Genomic DNA, 7,558 nt, shown 5'->3' on the forward strand with positions numbered 1-7,558 from the left:
GGAGCTAGGCTGGTGACCAGAAAACCCCAGAAGTTTTCCTGTCTCCATTCTACAGAATACTGGGTTTATAAGCTTGCATGTGGCTACACCTAGATTTTTATATCAGTTCTGGTATTCAAACTGAAGCCTTGATGCTTGTGCAGCAAGTGCTCAGACACATCTATTCAGCTACTTTTGGCCATTTAAAAAATTATATTTTCTTTTTCAGCTGCAGTTATTTAAACAACCAGCCCCTCAATAAATGGGTAATGTTTTCAGAATGCGAGATAAACTATGGTGCCAGGATAATATTTTGCAAATCATTACATCAACTTTTACCAGTATATATTGATTATCTTAAATGCTGACTTGTGAACTCAGGATATTATTCAATTTGTATTTTTAATATTTATGTAATTTATGAACCTGCCTTATCTAATTTACATATAATATATTTCTTTCATGCATTTTAATTAACTAATTGATCAATTAATTGTATGAGTGAGTGTGTGAGCAACTGTAATCCATTACATATATTGGAGATTAGAGGACCACTTTTAAAGTGAATTAAATGTTTCTACCCAGTAGTTTTTGGGTACCATAACAGATGAACTGTTTGGAGGCAAGCATTTTTAACAACTGAGTCATCTCACCAGCTCTGTGTTATTCTCTCTTTTCTTATCATTGGTTAAATTTATTATTTTACATTTTCATATACTGTAAAATGAATTATTATTATTATTATTATTATTATTATTATTATTATTATTATTTCCCACATCAATTAAGAACCATCCTCTTTCCTATAAATCCCTTTCCCACATTGATATCTTTTTACCTGGTTTTATAATTCACTTAATTTACCCAAGTCATTTAAACCCTGTGACCATAGATCTGGAATAAAGATTGGAATTTAGTAGCTGCACCAGTTGCCACCCTATTCCTCCCTGTTGAACTAGGCTACTGAAAGATTTTGAGAATGTAGGAATTACTGTTTTCAATAACTTATTATTCACCAATAACTTCCACTATCATCTGAGAGGCTTCCTTCAGCAACTGACTGAAATAGATGGAGAGAGCCACAGCCAACCATTGCACAGAGCTCAGGGACTCTTAAGGAAGAGTTGGATGAATGATTGAGGGACTCATAGAGGACAGGAACTTCACAGGAAGACCAACAGAGTCAACTATCCTAGGACCATGGGGGTTCAAAGATACTGAACCACCAACCCCTAGTCTACCTATACATATGTAACAGAAATACAGTTTATTCTTCATGTTGGTCCCTCAACAATTGAAGCAGAGGTTGTGTTTGACTTTGACTCTCTTGCTTGCCTTTGGATAGCTTTCTTGTAGCTGGCCTGTCTTGTCTGGCTTCAGTAGGAGGTGTCCTTAGTCCAGATGAAACTTGATGTACCATAGTGGGTTGGTACCTGGGAAGAGGTGGGGGGCTCCCTTTCTCTGATGAGAAGGGGAGAGGGAAATGGGAAAAGGAGGTGGGAGAGTGGGATGGGAGGAGTGGAGGGAGGGGCTGCAATCGCATGTAAAGTGAATATATAATGAAAATTAAAAAAAAACTTTATTTCATTGATTCTTTGTCATATTTTCTTTGTCTTCATTTTACTGATTACTGCCCACAGTTTGATTATGTCTTGCCATCTATGTCTCTTGGATGTCTTTATTTATTTGTGCTCTGGGGATTTTAGGTGTACTGCTAAGTTGCTAGTATGAGCTCTCTCTAATTTCTTTATGAAGGCACATAGTGCAATAAACATCCATCTTAGCACCATTTTCATTGCATCTCATAAATTTTCAGGGTGGTAGGAAGAATGCCCATCCATTTTCGTTGAATTCTAAGAAGTATTTAATTTCTTTATTTCTGCCTTGATCCAGTTGTCATTCTGTAGAAAGTTGTTCAGTTTCCATGAGATTGTAGATTTTCTGTTGTTTCTGACATTTTTGGAATCTAGCTTTAATCTGTGGTGGTAGATAGAATGAGTTATTTCAATTTTCTTGTATCTGTTGAGAGGGATTTGTGATTGAATTAAGTAGATAGTTTTGGAGAAAGGTCCATGGAGAACTGAGAAGAACATATATTCTTTAGTGTTTGGGTGAAATGCTCTGTAGATATATGTTAAGTCCATTTGTTTCATAACAACTGTTATTTCCATTATTTCTCTCTTTAATTTTTTTCTGGATGACCTGTCCATTGGTGAGAGTGGAGTATTGAAATCTGCCACTCTTATGTGGTTTGATGTTAGTAATGTTTCTTTTATGAATGTGGGTGCCCTTGAATTTGAGTCATAGATGTTCAGAATTGAGCTGTCATGTTGAAATTTTTTCTTTTGATGAGTATGAAGTGTCCTTCCTGATTTTTTAATTAGTTTTTTGTTGTAAGTCTATTTTGTTAGATATTAGAATGGCCATGCCAGCTTGCTTCTTGGGTCTATTTGCTTGGAAAAAAACCTTTTCTAGCCATTTACTCTGAGGTAGTATCTACATTTGAGGTGGAGATGTGTTTCTTCTGTATAGTGGTAGATTTGATCCCATTTTCATACTCCTTTTGTTAGTCTATGTCTTTGTATTTGGAAAATTGTGTCCATTGATACTGAGAGATATTAATGGGCAATGATTGTTTATTCTTGTTATTTTATTGTTGTTGTTGTTGGAATTGAAGTGACAATCAGGGGCCTATATGGGTCTGTTCTAGGTCCTCTGCATACACATTGTGGTTGTGTAGCTTAGTGTACTTTTGGGACTCCTGACAGTGGGAGCAGTAGCTGTCTGACTCTTTTGCCTACTTGAAGGACCCTTTTCCTCCTCTTGTGTTGCCTTCTTTAGCCTTGATATGAAGGTGTGTGCCTAGTCTTATTGTAATATTTGGTTGATATCCCTGGGCCAGTTGCACTTTTATGAAGGGAGGTGGAAGAGAAGAAATGGGGTAGAAGGTACTGGGAGGAGAAGGGTGAGAGGAAATGTGGTCAGGATGTAACATGGGAGCAGAAAAAAAATAAATAAATGAAATCTTTAAAGATTTAAGAAAAATAAAAGGTAAGAAAGAGAAAATTTAGTTTGTAAATTCAGAGTAGGTAATATTTCCTAGTTGTACAAATGGAGGAAATGCTTTTTAGTTATTTTAATTATATTAACTAATTTAGTTTTTCTTCCAACAGGAGAAAATAAATCAAAGTAAATAATTGGTTATCACTTCTCTATAGCTAATAGTTTTAGTTTTCAACTTCAAAAGCTAAGACTTATGAGAATTCTTGAGAACTGCTGAATTCCTATGGAAAGTAGTTTGTGAACTAGATAATTCAGGAGCATTTATAGAATCTATTATAATATAATAGAAAGATATAACAGTAGTTTAGCTTTTCCCTCTCATTCTCTCTCTCTCTCTCTCTCTCTCTCTCTCTCTCTCTCTCTCTCTCTCTCTCTCTCTCTCTCTCTCTCTCTCTCTCTCTCTCTATCTCACACACAGACACACACAGACACACAGACACACACAGAGACAGAGGGAAAGAGAGGGAGAAGCACAGAGAGAGTTAGATGGAGGAAGGGAAGGAGGGAGAGAGAGAAAGAGAGAGAATGAGAGAGAGAATGCAGTAAGTTTTACACAGGAAATATGGCTCCTTCTGTTAGTCTTTATTAGCATTCAGGCATGAAAGAGAAAAAAATAGCAAAATCCTACTCCTCCCAAAGCATTTCCTTTTCTATTTTGTAATGGATTTTGAAGGCAGCTCCCTTAGTTACAGCTTATCATTACAAGAAATGCTGAAAGAAAGAGCTTTGAGGAAACTAATTTACAATATTCATTTCTGGGTATTTACCTCTTGAAGAAAGCTCAAAACACTTCACATGAGATGAAACAACTAATCAGACTCTCTGTGTTCTTTTAAATCTATCAATATTTTTATCTGAAAGGACCAAATTAAAATCAATTAATTCTTTTGACACTGAGAGAAATAATTTTACAAGAACAATTGCCTTGGAGAAATTATGCAGTAACAAAATCTTTGGACTGTGCTTGAGCATGAAAAGAGTCTTGCATGATTTCGTTCTTTGTTTTAAGTAAAAATATGAGGAAATTACTTGACTAGAAGCACATTTTCTGTTGGGCTTTGCATTAAGACAATTTGTACCACATGGAAAATGTTCATTTCATTTCTTTTCAAAACATGTATTTCTTTACATTTTGAATTCATTAATGTTTCTCTTGCATGTACACATTTTTACCATGTACATGTAAGCTAGAAGAGGCTGTTAGATCACTAACTGGAATTATGAACGATATTGAGCTACCATGTGGGCGTTGGACCTGAATTCATGTCCTCTGTAAGAGCAATAAGTACTCTTAACCATTGAGCCATCTTTCTTGTTCACATATTTTCTTTGCTTAGTGCTCTAAGGATATAAATAAAATGCTATAATTCCAAACATAAATAGTTTATGTTATCCCTATAGGTCATTTAAGATTTACTATCTAGGATAAAAATAATTACAAATATAATTTTGTAAATTGAATATACATTTTTGAAATAGAGATTAAAATTATAGATTATACATCAACAACTCTTAGAAAATAAATAAAGGTAGGAAAGAAAAGCAGTTTTTTAAAATCTATGATGCACTTCATAATATTCTACTTATTTTCAAAAGGCTGGTCCTCATTACAAAAATCCACAATTAGTCAAAAGTGCAATAACTAACTGACTTTCGGGTGCTTAGCCCCAGTTAATACATCTGTAACACAATCCCTACACCTAAGTCTCAGGAATCATTTGATAAGATAGAGCAAAAAAGTGTAATAGAACCTAAGAACCAGGATTCTGATGCAATGTAGTGCCTTTATGGTTGACAGGGAAGCTATGCCCATGAATTTTCAACAACATGGCTGCCTAAACAAGATGAGCTATGACAATAGCAACTTACATGTCATCATGTATGATGAAAACCTCACAGGGCTCCATTCCTAAATGAATAATTACAGGCAATTAATGAATATAGAGATAGAGTAAAAGTGTTTCTCCCAGGGATGAGTCCCACAATTGATTTTCCAACACCAAACAGTCAACTCCTAAAACATGTGCATATAAGAAATACTAAATGGAGTCTTTATATATGTAACAATAATAATTAAAGTAAAAGAAGCCATGCATTTAAGAGGGTTAGTGGTGAAGAAGGAGCTAGGATGAAGAAAGGGAAAAAAGGAAAGGATTAGACAGGGTACACATACATGAAATTTATATAAATAAAATTGATCCTTCTGTTTTGATTCCCTATTGACTTTTCTGTGATATAAAATCATTGATTATCTCTTCCATCTTTCCATAAAACCAACCAAGTACAAATCTGCTCAGCCGACCTGTACTTCCATTTGTATATGTCCAGGTTTGGCTTTTCTTTGTCTTCATCCAAGACTTCAAGAGAAAATTAACCTGTGTGATCAAGGCATATGTACATGCTGATCCCCTTTTATACATAGATACATATGTAGAAACTCTGAAAATTTTCATTAAGCAAACCTCCTTCAACAAGGCCACAGCTCCTGATGGTACCACACCCTGTGCCAGGCATAATTAAATCACCACACCAATTGAGTGTAGCTGCCCAAAGCCACATGAACTGGCTACTTCTGAAAGGCAGGCTGGGGCTGAAAGAAATTAGATGGTGAAAAAGGAAGCAGGCTAAGACAACATGTCTGATCAAAACCCGAAAGTTTACTAAGATTCTGAGCTTATAAAGAGGGGAGAGGCCCATCCCTGGCCACTCCGTTCTTGGTGCCTGTCGCCAGCCTGTAGGTGATCTGCAGGATGCTGTCTCCGGAAAATCTCAAGAGTATCAGTAGGTAGAGATGTTTTGGAGGAGAGCAGTGGCAGGTGTAGAACAATAGAACCTGCTAAGTCAAGTCAGAAGATTCCACCCCAGGTGGTCCTGTGCTTAGTGGCAACAAGGTCTGAATCAGCCTGCTTCAAGGCTTGGGGAGGCAACAACCAATAAAACAAACAAAAGGACAATTCTGTTTTTTTATTTAAATTATGTCCTTTTTTGGTTAATCATTCCAGTTGTTTACCTCTCAAATGATATCCCCCTTCCTGGGTACCTGTCCACAACTCCCCCATCCCATATGCCCTCTCCCCTCTCCAAGTTGCCTCTATGAGGGTGCTACCTTACCCACCCAGCTATTCCTGCCCCACTACTGCTGCATCCCCCTACACTGGGGCATCAAACCTCCACAAGACCAAGAGTCTCCCCTCCCATTGATGTGAGACAAGGCCATCCTCTGCTACATATATATCTGGAGCCATGGATCCCTCCAGGTACATTCCTTGGTTGGTGGTCTAGTTCCTGGGAGCCCTGGGTGGTCTGGCCATCCAACATATGCTCCTTCAGTCCACTGAACTCAGTCTGATGGTTGGCTTCAAGCATCCGCATATGCATTGGTCAGATGCTAGCTAAACCTCCCAGGGAACAGCCATATCAGGTTCCTGTCAATAAGAACCTCTTGGCAACAGCAATAATGTCTGGGTTTGGTGTCTACAGACAAGATGGATCTGCAAGTGGGAAGGTCCCAAAATGGCCCTTCCTTTAGTCTCTGCTCCATTTCTTATCTCTGTATTTCCTTTGGAGAGGAACACTCCTGGGTTAAAAAGAGATGGATGAGTGGCACCATCCCTCACTGGGGGCTGGGCCTTTCTACTGATGATGGACTCTACATGTTCTATCTCCCCTTCTCTAAGCATTTAAGCTAAAGTTATCCCCTTCCAGTCCTGGGAGCCTTTCTCTTCCCTGGTGTCTGGGAACATCCAGTGGCTATTCCCAGTTCCCATCCCCCACTGCTACATATTTTTACTCAATTTCCTGACTCTCTGTACCTCTCTCCTGTCCCCACCAGTACCTGATCCTGCTCCCTTTTCTCTCCCTCTTCTCTCTCTCCCCCACATCCTCATCCCTTCACCTCCCACAAAAAGTCGTGTTTAATGTTGAAAATTAACAAGTCTATTATTGTCTAGATTATAAAAGCAATTTTCACAAATCAACAAGAAAATGAGAAACCAGTATGTAAATAGGATAGGCAGACAGGCAGACAATTCACAAAAGAGGAAATCCAAATACCCACCAACTATAAAGAAATAGCCAGCTTCATTAACAGATAAACTGTAAGGGTAGGATATGGTCTTGAACACTTTGTTTTATAGCATAGGGTGTTGGATCCAAGTCATTGCATGTGCTAAGTTATCACTCTACCACTGAACTATATCTCCATCCCCCAAGATGCTATTTTTAAATGCTTAATTATTTTCTAAGTTTTAGAATATTATATAATTCTGTAATTCTCCCCCAACCCTTCCACCCTTCTTCTACTCCCAATTTCCCCACTCCTTCTACTCTCTCCAAACTTCACTCCCTGTTATTCTTTTTTATCATTCTCTCTTTGTCTATCTCTGTCTTCGTGTCTCTCTCTGTCTCCCTCTGTCTCTCTCTGTCTCTCTCTGTCTCTTTCTATCTCTCTCTGTCTCCCTCTGTCTCTCTCTCTCTGTCTCTCTGTCTCTCTCTCTGTCTCTCTGTCTCTCTCTCT

The sequence above is a fragment of the Mus pahari genome, chromosome X, assembly GCF_900095145.1.
Source record: "Mus pahari chromosome X, PAHARI_EIJ_v1.1, whole genome shotgun sequence".
NCBI lineage: Eukaryota > Metazoa > Chordata > Mammalia > Rodentia > Muridae > Mus > Mus pahari.